Source organism: Artibeus jamaicensis, unplaced genomic scaffold, assembly GCF_021234435.1.
Source record: "Artibeus jamaicensis isolate MK-2021 breed Jamaican fruit bat unplaced genomic scaffold, CSHL_Jam_final scaffold_660, whole genome shotgun sequence".
In the NCBI taxonomy this organism is placed as follows: Eukaryota; Metazoa; Chordata; class Mammalia; order Chiroptera; family Phyllostomidae; genus Artibeus; species Artibeus jamaicensis.
This window is the reverse complement of record NW_026522052.1, coordinates 5,751,677-5,768,966: the sequence shown is the minus strand read 5'-3', so window position 1 is coordinate 5,768,966 and position 17,290 is coordinate 5,751,677. Positions and strand designations below refer to the sequence as shown.

General features: G+C 45.9%; 1 long non-coding RNA gene across 2 annotated transcripts; it reads left to right on the top strand.

The window, feature by feature from the left end:
- Positions 1–378: 378 nt before the first annotated feature.
- Positions 379–14,603, top strand: LOC119049207 (uncharacterized). Of its 2 annotated transcripts, none has more exons than XR_008390516.1 (4): positions 379–607; positions 2,586–2,658; positions 7,768–7,963; positions 14,545–14,603. It is a non-coding gene; the product is annotated as an uncharacterized LOC119049207 (long non-coding RNA). The 2 variants fall into 2 exon arrangements; XR_005082478.2 differs by lacking the exon at positions 379–607 and adding an exon at positions 739–1,101.
- The last annotated feature ends 2,687 nt before the right edge of the window (positions 14,604–17,290 follow it).

The window sequence follows — 17,290 nt, the reverse complement described above, 5'->3', positions numbered from 1 at the left end:
GGGGCCAGGCGTGCCTGCTCCAGGCCGCAATGACAACTTCATAGGCGACGCGGAGAGTGACAGATCGGCCGATGCTGACGGGTTTACACTGTGTGTGCTCGAAGGCCCCAGTCAGTCCCCACTCTGCGCTTCTGCAGCCGTCCGCAGCTCCAGCGGCTTTGGAAGACGCCTCCACACTTGGCACTGACGGTGTCTCCGTGCGAGCGCAAAGAATGTCTCCCGTCACAGGCAGGTGCTGAGGGCGTTAAATCATTAATTTCCTGCTTTAAAAGGTCAAGTCTCTGATTAACAGTGGGGTAAGAAGAGAAAGCGAGCGTTTACTGAGCAGCCGCAATGTGCCAGGAGCCCCCCCCCGCCCCTCCGCAGCTCGCACAGCCTTGCTGCATCAGGGCCGCCGGCTCCTCTTCCCCATGTGGTAAACGTGAGCCAGTCTAAGGACGCCATCTGAGGTCACAGGGTTAGAGCTAGGATGGGACCCTGGTCTGTCCGCCTCGTTCCTTCCACACAGCGACATGGGGTCCAGTGGGGCGGAAAGAGGTCAAACCTTGCTGTGTGTGCTGCTCAGTCGCCTTCCCGGGAAGGTGCACATTGTCTGTGGGAAACGGAGGTAAGTTGTTTTAGGCAAAAGGGGCCCATGGAAGTGTGTGCACTAGACTCAGAACTCCGTTCTAAGTAACAGGGGTGCAGCCTGAAACCCCAAACTGCTTCCCCGTGGAAGGTGCAGGCCATGCGCACGTGGTCTGAGAGCCACGTAAAGCAGAGCCCAGTGCTTACGCCCCTGGGGCCAACCCCTAAAATCTCTGTGCCCCGTGCAGAGAACTCTGAGGCTTCTGGGAAGAAAATTTTCTCCTAAAGAGGTCATTTGTGGCCTTATTAAAACCTCTTGGAAGGAGTGCATGTTGGGAAAAATAAGAAATCACTGGATCCAGTGAGCTAAATGAGCGGCACTCAGATGTGTCTACGACCAGCTTTCCCACTGTGGACACTGAGGGCTTGCTGGTGACGAGAGCGACAGTGCAGAGGACGATGGTGATGACGGTGGTGAGGCCGAGTGGCTGGCTGGCAGAATGACTGACGCACACACGCGGGGGATGGAAGCAGGTGAGCTCCCAGAGAGGAATGAGGTGAGAACTGAAGAAAGCCGGGCAGGTTTGTGGTGGAGACAGAGTCCGGGGGCAAGACAGCGACAACGAGGAGGCTCGCGATTTGCCCGCTCTCCGCCCCACCCCAGGCCCCCAGGGTGACTGCGGGTTAGCTGTTCACTGTTCCTAAAGGCCTGAGCGCAGACAGAGCTCCGCAGCCGGAGCCCGGCAGTCGTGGAAGGCGCAGCTCACCGAGTCCCTTGCACAGGGAGAAGGTTAGAGCCTTTCCTCTGACACAGCGCAGCCCAAGGCCCAGGAGGACCCGGGACTGGCTCCCAGGGAGCATTGCTGTCTTGGCTCAGCTACTCTCCTCCCTTGGAAAATTCTTCCCCATCTCGCATAGCTGGCAGAGTCCCACTTACTTTTCTAGATTTAGTTGTCAACACTCTTTTCATTCTTTCTCCGGGTAGTCAGACACTGGTCCCCCAGACCTTTTGACAGGTCAGAGCTGAGTTTATTGCGCGCTGCGTTGACAGAGGTCGCACAGGGTCAGGACGGGCGGCAGGGCAGAGCCAGACACCGAGGAGTTTGGTGGCCTCCTCTAGGTGGGCCCCGAATGCTAGAGCTCGATTAGGTCTGGGGAGAGGCCGCGATGTGAGTTTGCAATCGGTGAACACCGGGGAGGCGGGAGTTTCGAGGACAAGATCAGAAGTGACTTGGTTTATAAACAATCATTTTGATGTTATTTATTGAAAAGTGAATCAATTTTAAATGGATTTGCAAAATGTGCAGTTATTTGGAAAATTTACCTTACCGGGCAAGGTTCTTTTAGAAAAGCGGTCACGTTAGTGAGGACAGAGGCAGAGTCAAGTCGTTTGGGGGTGACAGGTGTGGGCACAGGTTTCAGTTCACACCGTTCGTAGAAAATCAGTTTCTCCCGTCGTGGGGAACATGGCGGTGTGTTCGGATTCCATCACGGGCCTCACGGTGGCGGATGCCAAGGTGACGCTCTGCTTGTCCCCACGTGCCAGCCTCTCGCGGTCTGCCTCAGAGCTCCCAGACAGTCAAACATACAAACATTGAAAACGTCCACGCGTGACCCTTGACCCTTCCGGGGTGCAGCTTGTTACTACAAGCTGTGTTACAGTTTGCAGAGAATGTCTTTGGTACGGCGCAATTGCGTTATTTCCCCGGCTTTCCTCCTCCCGCCCGACCTCCTACACTCGGAGAACCTGGGAGAGGAATGTGATCAATTTGCGCACAGGAAGAAATATGAAACTAAACCTTCAACTTGTCTTTAATCATAAGCATGGATATATGCTTCTGTGGGGTGGGTTGGGGGAGGTAAAAATCATCATCAAAAAATGTGATGTAACTTAGATAACCTGGCATGAGATGTTGGCAGCCTGCCTTCTTCTTCTGAATCAGTGCATGAATTTAAAGCCAGGTTACCTTTGTAGCTACAGTATAATGGTGCCTTCATTTTCTTGCTTAATCTTCCAGAGTCAATCAGAATTCAGCATCTGAGCTTTGCCACAGTAATTGCCCGGGAAGGAACTCGGCCAAACTAATACAGGTCAGTCACTTCGTGAGTTTTCTACCGGGCTCAGAGCAGTGCCAGAAAGAAGGCTCCGCTCGGACCCAGAGCCCCTGCTTCGTTTTCCATTGCTGTGTTTGGACAGCACTGGGGAAGCATCTTCCGCTGCTTCTCACCTACCCACAACTCCACGGAGCAGCGTGGCCTGCAGTTTTTCCACTAGAGCCGTCAGTGAGAGGATACGTGAAGGTGAGGAGCAGCGAGCTGAGATGACAGGGTTACAGTAGTGCCAGATAATAAGGATGCCAATAATGCACCGCGATAGATTCGCATTTGCATAACAGCCCTGCCAATAAAGCTCTTCTTATTCTCACTGAAAAAATTGAGAGGCAACAATCAATTCACTATTCCTGCCAGTTACTTGTCTGGGTCTCTTCTCCCCACAGGGGATTTGGTTGACCCAACAGCAGGGGCATCTTTCCGGGGTGCAGAGTCATGAGCAAGGGAAGAAGGACACAGGGGCTGCAGGCCACACAGCCCGTTGCTGGTCGGAGGGGCAGCTCTAGTCTGAAGACAATGTCCACTGAGCAAAAGGGTGACCCTCGGACTTAGCAGGAGGCAGTGAAAATTCAGAAAAGGGCAAGGAGAGGTGGGCAGTCCTGAGTTCGAAGTGAAAATAATAACTAATAGTTCCTGAGCCCTCAAATCATTTGTCCCACAACCGGACATCACAGAGCGTTGAAAGGGAAGGGATAAGGCCTCCGCGACAGCCTCACCGAACTTTAGGAGGCAAAAAACAAGTCCCATTGATGCCACAGGATATTCTTTTGGTAAAGTTTAGAAACAACTAAAATGAAACAGATCGTTGACAGAGTATATAGTTTGTAAGAAAAATAGATTTTCATATGAAAAGAAGCCGAGAAGTGACCCCTGCATCGTTTGGGATGATGGTTACCGAGACAGGGAGGAGGCGGCGTCCACAGGGTCTCGTGGGCTGACGGGTTACTGGAAGTTCGTGACATTATTATACACAAAAAGGGCACGAAATAAAAGATACCACTGCTCAGACAAATGAGGGGAGTGAGTCACGGACCAAGGACAATCACTTGGGTTTCCAACCCTGAAACCCGAGGCGACATGCCACACTGCGCACGTGCACACGGACCCCCGCCCGAGGGCGCACAGTGGACCCTGGGCCACCGCAGGTCAGCGCTGGGCGCTCACCGTGGGCAGACGCGGGGCTCAGCGTTTTGCACGTTATCGTGTTTGATCCTATGACCACTTTATGAAGTAAATAATGTCATAAACCTCATTTTACACGAGGGTTAAAGGGAAACAGCAAAAGCTTCCCCTAAATATGCAACTTAGTATATTGATTATTTTGAATTAAAGTTATTTAAGAAACAGCCACTGCGAGGAAGACACTCTGACCCTTCTTCGTTCCCTGAAAGCAGGAAATAAATTTCTCCTGGGAAAGGTGCCCTCCCTGTGCCAGGAGATAAAGGGGGGGGGGGGAACGCCCTGATCACCAGAGATGGAGGACTCAGAGCTGAGAAGGCTGTGCGAGCAACCTGGTCACTTCTCACTGATCTGCTACTCCAAACCCAAACCCCTTGTCTTGTCAGTTCTTCACACATTGATTTTTTTTTTTTTTGGTCTTAAGGGCAAAAAAGCTGCCTATTTTGGTCACGTTTTTGAGTCTCATTTTTCTATGGGCTCCTGTACATACAGAATTGTATCTGTTTCTCTGCTGTTCACCAAGCCAGCCTGAGAACCTAGAGGGGAGGAAGGGAAACGTTCCATTCCCTGTCGGGGTATTGGGCGCAGAGACGTCAAATGGCTTGCCCAAGGTCATGCAAAGATCAGATGGTAAAGCCAGGATTCGAATCGAGCCCAGCAGCCATGCTCTATCTGCCAAGCATTTGAGCTCAGTTTCTGCTTGCGCCTTCCCTCTTCCTGGAGCCCCTCCCTTCCGTTAGTGCTTGCTGCCCCAGGACCCAGTATGTCACCCAGCACTGGTCAGTCGGCACGTACACATGCCCAGCATCTCCGCTGGGGCCATGCCTCCAGCCTGTGTTCCGTGCCTGGCGGAGTTGTGACGGGCAGTCTTTGCACACCAGTGACCACTGGTCAACTGGGCGTGAGCACCCTGCTGATGGGAGGTCTGGTTGTGTCCGGTTGCTGTTGTACGAAGCTGTCTGAGGTCAAGAGCTTGGCCAAGGAGTGGGAAGTGCTGAGCTAACCACACCTCACCTTCTAGAGCTCAGATTGTGGAGTACAGGGAACACTGGCCCACTGATAGAGGATGCGGAACATGCAGGAAGAAGACAGCCGCCGTGAGAAAATTGGCGGGCCCTGGGACACTCCAAGGGGGGTGAAGCCCTCTGCACGGGGACATGGGACAAATTGTAACCTGTGCTTCTTAGATGTGTGTGCATCCTGGTCTCGCCCAGTATATTAGTCGTCCTGGGAGCACAGCAGAAGGCCGTGTAGGAATAATTATGGATGAGATATAGTAAATTCCCTTTTTTTTACAGTGTGCCCCCAAATGGTTGTGAGTGCACTTGCTTTTCTCATATGGGAGATTTCCTCTTAGCGGCCCTTTCCTGGGACCCGACTTAGAGGACAGCAGCGGGGCCTCGGGAGAGCCCAAGGAAGAAACCAGCCCGAGGAATAAAATGAAGTTGAAAACCTCCTTTGACATTTAAGAAAAGTCAACAACCATCTAAGTGATGAAAGAGACCAGAAATATAACAGGCTGGATGTCAATTTTAAAACCAGAAAGATAGCTGCTACTTTATCTCGCTGAGCAGGTGTTTCTGAGCAGTAAATAACTCACGGATGGGCTATTAAGCTTTAGTGCTTGTGATAACAGCAAGGAGTGTGTTGCCACCCTCCTAAAAGTACATAGATATAAAAACAAACAGCAGTTTTCAGTATTCGTGCTTTGCACCATTTTCTTTTCACCGTCGTTTTGCCGCATTATCTTGCGCTATTATCTTGACCACAAGCCCCTGCTGCATGAAGCTGATTTGCGATCGTGGGCAGAACAACCTAATGTAATTAAGTATCTGGCAAGTGTACAACGATTATTACTACATAAAAAAAGATTATCTCCTCGAATGAACACCCTCCAAACAAGGCACTGATTTCACTGCTTGTAAAACAGGGGACCAGGTTTTAATTTTTTTAAGGAGGGGGAAGCATGTTTCCTTCTGCTTTTTAAATTTTGTTCAAACTCACTTTTGTGAGGTTTTTATTGAAATAGTGATTATGGTGCTTCAAAGACTTTAAAAAATATCCAGAAGGAAAAAAAAAAACATGAAGCAATGTAATTGGAAAAAGGTTAGATACGAAGAGACGTGCAATTTGAATCAGCCAGATGAGCGTTATTACCTAATAATGAGGCTTTGCACTCCTATTACACTGGCTTTTGTATCAGAGCCTTTACAGACCAGCAGCTAATGAAGTCTCCTGCCTCCCCTGTGACTGAGGTCGCTGCTGTTGCTGTCTGATGAATGGAGAAAATAAGCCGCCGAGACCAGGTGAACTTGGCTTCTCCTCAGTTCAAACGGTTAATGTCACGGCTGGGAATGAAACTTAGAAACTTCAACTCCCAGGCTCTCCGGCTTCTTTGTTTCCTGTTGCTGGAATGCCCGGGCTCTCCATTCCTTGTCCCGTACCTCGAGGTTGCCACGTAGGGAGGTGGTGAGACACAGTGGTGCCGGAGTTGGGAGCTGGAAGTTTGCAGCTGAGACTAACTGCTCTGTGGAAGTGAGAGGGAGGGAAGGAGCATGGCACAGCTGCTTGCAGGAGCCAACTCCAAACATTAGGACCTCGCCAGCTGCTCGTTAAGTCTGAGGTAGCTTGAAATCAATCATAACGGGAGTGTAGCAGGCCCTAAGATAACGTGGTTTTGTATAAATGTTTATGAGAAATCAAAGTTGATTCCTGGCCGGGGCCGCTGAGTGGAGTTTGCACGTTCTCCCCTGCTCTGTGTGAGTCTCCTCCAAGGGCTCCAGTTTTGCCCCCACGTCTCAGACACATGCCGGTGAGGTGAGTGGGTGTGTCTCACTCAACTGTCCCTGTTGGAGTGGGTGTAGGCTCGGGCCTGAGTGCCACCTGTGACTGAACTGTGTCCCGTCCAAGATGGGACCTGCCTCTTGCCCTGAGCTGCCTGCCACCTGAGACCCTGAACTGGAATAAGTGGTTTGGGAAGAATTATCTGACTTGTTTCTATTCATCTTTCTTAAATGCATATATAGCTCACACTAATTTCTTTTTAAATTATATTTTATTGATTGCATTATTACAGTTGTCCTGCTTTCCCCGCTCTCGCTCCCCTGCACCCAGCACCCACCGCTCCCTCAGACACATTAATTTCAATGTTTAACATTCAAAGTTTTTTGAGTCTTTATTTAGAAGTTTAGTTATGTTTTTGTGACCAGAAATGTGCCACTGGAGACTAACTTTTTACATCAGTTCGCCTACAGTAAAACTGGTTTTCTTGTGTGACCCGACCCGATGGTCACATCAAAGTGCGGTTTCTAAGAACCCATCCCTGCTGTTCACTGAGGACTTGCCGAGGCCACACCCTGAAAACAGCGAACACAAAGATCAGGGTTCCCTCACCCCCGAGCCAGTGCCCCCGAGCACCAGGGAGAGCGAGCGAAGAGCGGTGTGTGTCCCAGGGGGTCCCACAAGTCCTTTACAACTGTTTTGTATCCTGCATGAAAAGTAGTGTCTATAGCCATAAATCAGAAGGTGATACTGAAGTGAAGGCAGGAGAAACTCCTGGGAGTACAGTGAACGCAAGTTTGTGCGGTGTCCATTAAATCGGAGGTTTGGGCCGGCGATTCTGCCACCGGGGGCAAGTGGGTCACAGAAAACGGGGAGTCCTCTCACCGTCCTTCCCTGGGCGCCTCACCTTTATTTCTGGGTCCTCTGCCACCTCTTTCCATCCCCACCGTTTATTCGTGAATCTATTGAGTAAATTAGTGTTAATTCCTCCCTGAAGAAGTATTTTTATTTTAAATGGGAATGCAGGAAGAAGAGGCCAAAGCCAGTTAAGTATTATTATTGTATCTATTTTACAGAAAAGGATACAGGTTCAGAGAGTTTACTGGGAAGTGTTTCTGTTTTGGACAGAGTGTGCTCAACTAATATTTGGACAGTAACCTTTCCATGGACATGAAGGTGTGAAGAAGGCCATTCTGGGGTCCGCTTGCCTTCAGATGCCGTAGAGGAATCCACACTGAGTTAGGAGTCAGAGGACCTGGATTCCAGAATTCTTCTCTGCGCTTGTTTTATCTCCTGGAGGCTTGGTTTTCTCATGCAAATGAGGGTAATGTCATCTTTGTTTTCTTTATTTGTTTTGCTGGGAACTGAAGAGATAGTGTATGGGAAAGCATTTTGGTTAATGCGGATGCAGAACCAATTGCGTTTTCTATTTGACTCATGCCCGAATCCCCTTTTTCCCCACCATCTCCTTTCCCCCTGTGGTCTCCATCAACCTGGGAGATTAATTTCTACATCAGAGATGGTGGTTTTTACAGCTACTTCCTTAAAACTTGCTGAGATCCTTGAACTGACAAGGGGTGTTTTGTAACAGTGCTGAGTTATCATACCCACGTCCAAATTTATGTCTGATCCCTGCAAAAGGTGCCTCGGCTCCTCAGAGCAGGCACCGGCCCATTATTCTTGCAGCTCTCCAGGCGTATAATGCACACACACCTAGACATGCAGGACACTCATTTAAACTGAGATTGGAAATGGGGGGATAGACAAGACCAGCCATATGGCAGCGACTCAAGCAGCACCAATAGCAAAATTGCGCGTCATCACTGGCTCCGCTGCTCTGTGCTTGCCGCAGAGAGAAAGGTCACCTCAGCAGCTCCAGGCTCACGCTGCCCTGTCTCCCCAACCCCTTGCTGTTCCACCCACACACTCAGAGCTTCTCAGGCCCATGTGCCTCCTCTCTCAAATCAGTCTCCGAGTCTAGCGGTCCCCTCAGCCAAGGAGGAAAGCCAGCCCTCCTCCCCTGTAAGGGTCATTCTGCCACCTCAGTCTTCGCCTGCCCACTCTAAAGGAATGTGCCCCTCTCTCCCCACCCACTGGGCAGGACGATTCAGCAGGGGAAGGGGCAGCCTGCAGTGGCAGGGGCCGGTTCAGAAAGCACAGCAGGCCTTACACTGGTGACAAACGCTGCCCTTGGGTTTGAGCAGTGGCTTTGCTTCAAATTTGAGAAGAGAGTCCCATTTAAACAATTCACGACTAGGCTTCGCTCTATTCCAAGTCTGGAGCAAAGAGGGGTGTGTTTATTAAGTTAAATATATTGAGTGTTTATTAAGTGCCAGGAACTCTCCTGAGTGATTTAAAAGCATTATTTTCTTTAATCCTTCTGTGAGGTAATTACTAATATGATTTCCATTTCATAGGGGAGGAACGTAAAACATGGAGAGGTTAAGAAACTTGCGCAAGGGTATATCCTTAGTGAAACTGAAGGACTGGGATTTGAACTCTGGATGTCTGGATCAAGAATCTATCTTCTAAAACACTCCTTTACTTCTTCCAAAAGCGATTTTATACTTCATTTTCTGTCTGAATTGTAATTACAGGGTGGACTGTGGTAGAATTCTAAGAAGGCCCCATGAGGTCCCCCCGCAGGTGCTCATCTCCTCTCTGTAAGCGTGGGCGGGACCTGGGACTTGCTTCTAGCCAACAGAATACAGCGAAGGTGCCGGGCTGTCCATCAGTCCTGTGATGCCGTTATTTGTAAGCCTGGTCTTCGCAGACCAGAGTGAGAGAGATTCTGTTGCCAGCCTGAGGAAGTGCACAGCCATGCACTGGCTATGGAGAGGGCCGCATGGCAGGGACCTGCTGGGGGCCCCTGGGACACCCTGACTGCAGCCTCCCGAGAGCCTCAGCCAGGGCCCCGTCCGGCCACGCTGGGCTTCCTAACCCACAGAGACGGTAAGATGGTAGGTGTGCGTTGTCTAAAGCTGTGGTAATTTGTTGTGCTGCTGTGAAAACTAACGCAGGCGGAGAAGTTTGCCCAGGGTCACATCTTTAGTAAAGTTAGACAGCTGGGGTTGAACCCAGTCCTCTGGCACAACAGCCACAGTCTTAGTCTCTTCTCCATTCTGCCTCCTTCAACGGTGTTTTTATAGGTGGTTTTCTGTTCAATATTGTAATGATTTCTTCAGGTTTCTAAGCTTTAGGAACTCATAGGTTATAACGCCCTTGACAGAACAGGCCTTAGAACAGGCTTTTGATAGAAGTCATAAAGATTTTCAATATAGGGAAATGTAGAATGGAAGAAGGATATTCAATGAACTTAGCTGTGGAAGCAAAGTAAAGAGACTAACTGTGAAAGAAAAATGACCAGGGTAAAGGGCTATTTCTGCCCTCACATATAATGGCAGACTCCTTGTGAAGACTGATCTCATGGTCCTCGTCCTTGAGTCCAGTCGGGATCAGTGACGTAGTTTTCAGGGCCCAATGCCAAATTAAAAGGCAGGGCCCCTTGTTCAAAAGGTGGTGACCCCATGGCCCCTCTGAGCATGGGACCCCCACCCAGGAAGCCAGCCCCGGGCCCAGTTCACATGAATTCTGGGCAATATTGGGGCTTGTGGTGTTATTATTACCACATCTACTCTTCTTGTGATAAGTCTTTTTTCTCTCTGTGCTTCTTACCTACATATTCAAAAATGCTTTCAGCTGATACTTAGGCTCTACCATATGTTACCCATCCTATCCCTTTGGCCCTTGGCTACACGGGGATGTTTAATTTGTGAGGTAGGGAAGGCTCTTGTCTCCTTATTTTACAGATCAGAGAATTGAATAGCAAAAATGATCAAAGTCACACAGGAAATGTGGTTCTCTCATCTCTACATCTCCTTCAAGATAAACTATAGGGACAATCAGATACATTCTGCAATAGAAATCATCATTTCATTTTGTTTTGTTTGTGTTTTAACAACAAGTATTTATTGGCGGATTGGAGAATATGGCTTAAACAGCACAAGAAGGGGCAACTGTGGATTGGCATATTCCTGCTGGTCTCATTTGTTATCGATTCACCTGCTCACACCCAGGCTGCCTTCAGTTTTCTTTAGTTCCTTCTAATTCTTCGCTCCACAATCAGCATACTCTATGCTCCTAGCTCTTCTCCTGTTTTCAACCCTATTTGGACAAGTATTTGATGTCTTCACATATTGCATAATTACAGTCATTGTGTGGTGAAGTCCATTTCTGAAGTTTTAAATTATTAGAATAATTTAAGCCAAGCTATTTCTCTCTGGAAGAGGAAAATCGAGGTACTGCAGTTTTTAGGATAACATGGCAATTTCCGGCAGGTCCACAGCCAGGACTTAGGGCTTCTAATTGTTCAGCCTCTGCTCTTTTGCACACCGAGCAACCCCTTTCTCCACTGAGTCATGTATTATATGCTGCTAGCTGTGACCTCAGATAGTTTTTCTTCCATAGTTGCCCTTGGTCCTAAGATATATCATCTTTCCCCAGTTGTGCCCAATGGACTTCAAAGGCCATCGTTATACCCGAGTCTTACTTCTTGGATTCATCTTCTTTCTCTTTCCTTTGTCAGCTTTTTCTTTTTATGGGCGTGGGTATTCAGTAGTGTTGGTGCATGCTAACTAGTTCCAGTTCATTTATCCCTTCTCAACGTTTTATCTTTATTGATATTCAACCATTAATATTACAAAAATTCTTGCCTGAACACTTTCTAAGTATTTAAGACTCAGCATCTTTAAAATATCATTAAAAAGCCCTCCTTTCCTCCCATTCCATCCAACCTCTTCTGGCCTCTGCTTCATAGTGAACCTCTATCCTCAGTTGCTGAGCACTAATGATAATCTCTATTCTAGAATCTGTCTTATTGTCCCTACAGTTTACCTCGAAAGCACCCTCCTTCATGGTAGGCTTCTAAAAGATGAGACACCAGTTCACCATGGGTTAGAAATGACTCTTAATATAAATTAAAATTAGGTCTGCAAATGCCCAGGCTATCTCCATTTTGTTCTCTTCTTTCCCTCAGATAGAAGCTTTGAATGAGAAAGAAACTATGAAAGAAATATGAGATCAGGAAACTATATTTGATTTATTGGTATTTGATGCACAAATGATTACAACCTGTAGATGGAAGGAATGTCATCTTGTGAAAGGGACACATTTCTGTCACTGCTCTCTCACTCCTAGCTGAGCTCTGGCACTTTGAGGGACTTAGCCCCCCAAATGTATCATTTTGTAAGGTTTAATAATATCCCAAGGTAGATCTGCTAGGTCATATGAATAGCTGTCCCTGGTCAAGCCTGGTACTGTTTACCTGTGATGAGGCTTTGTACCCTGGGAAAGGGAGAGGGGAGGAGAAACTTCCGGAGCTGCCATCTACCTGATACCTGAAAGAGTAAGTTTTAGGAATCAGAGAAAAAGTTGAAATCAAGGGCCAATGGTCATTGAAACACCATACTGACTGCCAGAGACTTGCATGTGGAAGCATATTAATGACAAATGAGACCAGCAGGATGTGTCATTTGCTGGATGGTGTCAGAAAGCTGTTCAGAGGTACCTAATAGACACTATGCAAACCTCGGTTGGTGGTGTCTCTAAACTGTCTTGTCTTTAGTTTCCCTATCATTTTATATAATCTAAGTTCTTAACTCACTCTTCCTTTTTTTTTTCCTTTAATTTTCTACCCTACTTCTTTTATTCCTTCTGCATGAACCTCATCCAGTAAGTCAGTGAAGTGCAGTTAGGCACATCTGTGCTGAAACCTAATTGGCCAGAATGCTGATGTGTCCACAGCTTTACTCAGTTGGGACAAAACAGGCCAGAGGTTGATTCTATACATTTGCATAAGTTGTGGGGTGTGTGTGGTGTGTGTGCATGTGTGTGTGTTGCAGGATTGGCTGCAAGCCTTTGATAACAAATAGAATAATACTGTTTATATTCACATGGGGAAAGACTTGACGATCAGAAATGAGTTCTTCACAGCATAATTACAGCTTGCTCTGGTGAACAATGAAGATACAATCAGTGCACCTATTTGTCCTTCTGGATTCCAGCTGCTAAAGCAATTTCTTTTTCACAGAACTTACGATTTTGCGGTTCTTGTGAAAATCCACCGTTTCTCTCCTGAAATCCTGTGAGATGGAGCTCGCCAGAGGAAATGCTGTGAAAACAGCCTCGTTCCTGCATCTCTGTGAAATTAGGCAGATCATATTTCCAGTGCTGCTATCCTGATTGCATGTTTGTTTAAAATGACAGTTGATGTTGTGTATCTCTTTCATTAGGGAGGCTCAACGATCTTGACATTATTAACTAACTGCAGCACTTGCTGCACATAAACACTAATCCACAGAGACATCTCAGATGGTACTTGAAGAAAAATAAGGCTCTTGGAACGTGAGACACCAACAGAAGGATCTTGGCCATATTTGCAATTTGGCAGGTGTATTATTAGCCATTCATAAGTAAAAGCCATTTTCTATGCAGCCTAAACACCAAGATTCAGAGGGCAAACATCCACATCTGGGTTCAAACACTTAAAGTGGCTGAATCAAGTGGAGGGGAAACTGGGGACTTGCAGAGGAGAGAGGGCTGGTTGGTTTTCTCGTCTCTTGTTCTCTGAGCCCTGGCTGCATAAATACCTGATGCTGGAAAATGAATCACACGCAGACAGAAACGATCGCATGTTTTGTAGACATTTTGAATTGTATAGCACACTGAATACTTGATTCTAAATGATCAGAATTTGGTGGGCTGGTGGACCTGGACAGAATTTTGGTGTTTAGGATTCTCGTCAGGTGTTTACTTTAGAGTCTATGTAGCCTGTTGCCCCCTGGAGATTTGTCCCCTTTGATACTTCTGGCACCCTCCATGAGAGGCCTTTGTGATGGTGCAAAGTGGTGACGCTCACTTCTCCTCATCAGACTCATTGTGGTGCTCCCTTCTGGACTGAGTGCTTGCCTCCTCGTGTCCTTGCCTTGCTGCCTGGGAGGATATCCCCACAAGGCCTTTGCTCCTGCCCAGTTCCTGCCTTGTCATCTCCCTGCTCAGCTGTTACCTAGCCCATCCTGTTCAGTTCCTGGCCTTGGTCTGGGGACAGGTCTACACACCGCATCTCCCTATCTTCCTAGCCCCCAACTCTGGCCACCTGTCCTCTTCTAGGGCTTCCCAGAGAAGCTCACAAGCATGCTGCAGTCTTCAATACTTGATCCAGAATTAACCTCTGACCTTTTGTAGTCCATGGTGGTTCCATGCAGGTCTGTTTCTGATAAAGACATTGGACTCTCAGTCCCATTCCTATGTCTGGAATGGTGCCAATGGTAGGACAATAATGATTCTTGTTGGAAGACAGGATTTGGGTAAAGGAGTAAAGTTATGTTTAGGTTTATCTAAACAGGGGAATAATTTTGGAATCTTAAAATTATTGCTTTCACCCTCCTTACTCTTCTTTTCCTCTTCCCCAGAGAAGTCATTAATTTACCTTGTTAATACTTCAGAAGGGGAAATGGGAGGGTGGGGAGGATGTTCTTGCCCAGATAAGGGCTCTTGAAACCACTGAACACCATGTGGGGCAGTAGAGAGTCTATTGTAGATGAATAAACTCTATAATTGCCTTGACCACCTTTGGTGGTTTGAATGCACACTTCACTAAACTCTCAAAATGCTAGTTCAAAGCCAGCATGAGACTAAGAAAGCTCAGTTTTAGAGAACTTGCATTATATTATTAGTTCATCCTGGAAATAGTAATACTCATATCCATAGAGAAGAATTTTCTTTTTTTGGTTTGCCCAGGACAATTCCAATTTACACCCAAAGTCCTGAGATAATTATTCATAGCACCTCCTTTTACTTTCAGAAATATCCTGACCTAGATAAGTTATGTGGTCTTCTTACCCGTAGGTTCCTTGGTGCCTTTAATGGCCTTAAACCCCACATGAGCCCAGTCATGGGAGTGACAGGTAAGAGCAACAGTCAAAACTTAAGGTAAATGATTTTTATGTCCAAATTAAGAACGAGCTGGAAAGTAAGTTTGGAAAGAGAAAAAGTTAAAAAAAAAACAAGAATATATAACCAAACCAAATACTAGAGTTAGAGAAGAAGTGACACAAACTAGGAGGTTCCAAGTAAGTACAACTTGGGAATCCCCCAGAGATGAGAGTGAGGAAGGAAAGAGCCCTTCATGGCCGCTGCTCTTGGCTGGAAAGAGAGTGATCTTTGCCTCTAGGGGTTTGGGACCTTGAAGTGTTTATTAATCAGGATCCTTTGATCTTTCTTCCTAGACCCTTGTCCCTTCTGTTCTCTCAAGGGTCTGTATGGGTAAAGAGTCAACCAGGCCCCTCTTCAGTGAAAGCGATGACATGTTCTTCTTGTTTTCCAAAGTACTCTTGTGGGAACTGTCAATTTCTTGAACAAGAGAGTCAGACTGGTGTTTGATCAGACAGGGGAAACCCACCATCTGTCATCAGCCCTTTGTCCTTCTGGAAAATTACTGAACTGCAGTACATCAAAACTATACACAAAAATCAATTGCCTGAGATTCCAGCTCTGACCACAAAGTCAATGAGAATGACAAGGATAAATTTGTTTTTCCCTTAAATGCTTTTAGAACACAAATGGAATGGAACTCAAATTATGGAGGTATGTCTAGAGGGGCATCTGAAGATTCAGGATAAAGAAGAAATGAGAGAATCCAAAGAAGAAGGTATGGTCAAGGAAAGGAAAAGAAATAGATGTAATAGAAATTAACAATAATAACAACAACAACAAAAGCCTACGAACTCTCCTTCCCTGAAATATTATATAAGCAACTTTTTTAAGAGAGAGAGAGAAACATTGATTTGTTGTTTCACCTATTTATGCATTCATTGGCTGCTTCTTGTATGTGCCATGACAGGATCAAACCCACAACCCTGGCATATTCGGATGATGCTCTAACCAACTGAGCTGCTCCCTGGCCGGGGCCTTCACCTGTAACTCAAGGATAGAACAGAATAAGGAGGCAATGGCTAATAGCTCTGTTATACTTGCCAGAAGGTCGTAAATAAGCAGATTAAAGTCCTACAGGACAAAGTGCAAAAGCAGCACATTTTGGCAAGGTAATAATGATGATGTTAATGTTAAAAATAGTAATAGTACCTAATTCTTATTAAGCTCTTAAGATGTGTCTGGTATTTTTTAAATGCATTGTGTTTATTTATTCACTTAATTTTAACAACTATTCTCTGGCATAGATCCTATTATTATTTTTATTTAAAAATGAGGAAACAGGCACAGAATGGCTAAGTTAATTGTGTAAGTCAGGTAAGGTATGAATGGAAGATCTAAGATTTAGGACAATTGATTGGGAATGGAGATGAATGGAAGTTTCTTATTACATCCAAGATCCAAAACATGAAGTGAGGAACATTGTAAAAATTTTCCAGAGGCTGAATATAGAAAAAAGGCACCTCAATCACATATGTATATTCAGGAAAGAAACCAAAATCCATAAAAGTGAGTGAAGAGAATGGTTACCAGATATGTCCTTTAGGTAGGTTTATAATTAATTCAATCTATTCCCTTAATATTCATTATATAGGCCGGGGCAAAAGTAGGTTTACAGTTGTGAGTCTGCAAGCGCGGTTTATTCTCGTATTATTATTTATTAATTTTTGTATTATTTTTAGTACAAACAACTGTAAACCTACTTTAGCCCCACCCTGTACATATGATAACTGAACTTGTTACATTATAATTGTAACATTTTTATAAGCATGCTTGCTTGATTATTCAGCATGGGCCTTGCAGATGCAAAGGATAGGTCAGACAATAATATTTTATGAAGATAATTATCTGGAGAAATTTGTGAAAGACAACATAAAGGACAGGAACTCCTGGAGAAGGATGTGTGTCTCACAGGAAGAAGGGCATTCATCCAAGCTCTGACTGCAGAGTGAGCCCGAGGCACCAAATTATAGGAACATTATTTGAAGTTAAGCTGATCACTCTTTTTCCTAATTTTTTACACTCTTAGCATATTACTAGTGAAACAATTCTAAAGTATCTCTTTTCTCAAGAATCTTATAATCTACCTGGGGAAACTAGATTTGTATAAAATGTATGTGGTAATATTCAGTTCAGGTAGACTACAGATTTTGTGAAGTCAAGGACTGTATTATCTCAAGTTAAAGGGAATCCAACTAAAGGTGGTTTGACTGAGAAGATTTTGATGAACTCCCAGAGTAGAGTACGGCTACAGTGTGGCCACGTTGATTAATTTGCTGCTTTAAAGGCATGTCTGAGCTTCAGAATCCACTTTTCTATGATTTTCTGGGTTTTCCCCTCCTGACTGCAAGATGGCTGCTGCAATTCCAGGAATCACAGACAATTAGGGTGCAGAGTCCAAAAAGAAAATATTTGCATTTTTGTTTCTTTTTTAAGAATGTGAGACCTTCCAAAAATTTTCTCAACATTTCTGACCTTCATCAATCACAGACTGAAGTTGACTCAAATGCCCAGAATTAACCCATAACTTGGCAAAGCAGTATGAAGTTGCCGGGACTGGCTTAGACCAGCAGGCCTCAAACTGTGGCTGGTGGACAGGCAAGGCTCTCCAGAACCCTTTCAGAGGGTTAGCAAAATCAAACTATTTTTGTAATAGTACTAA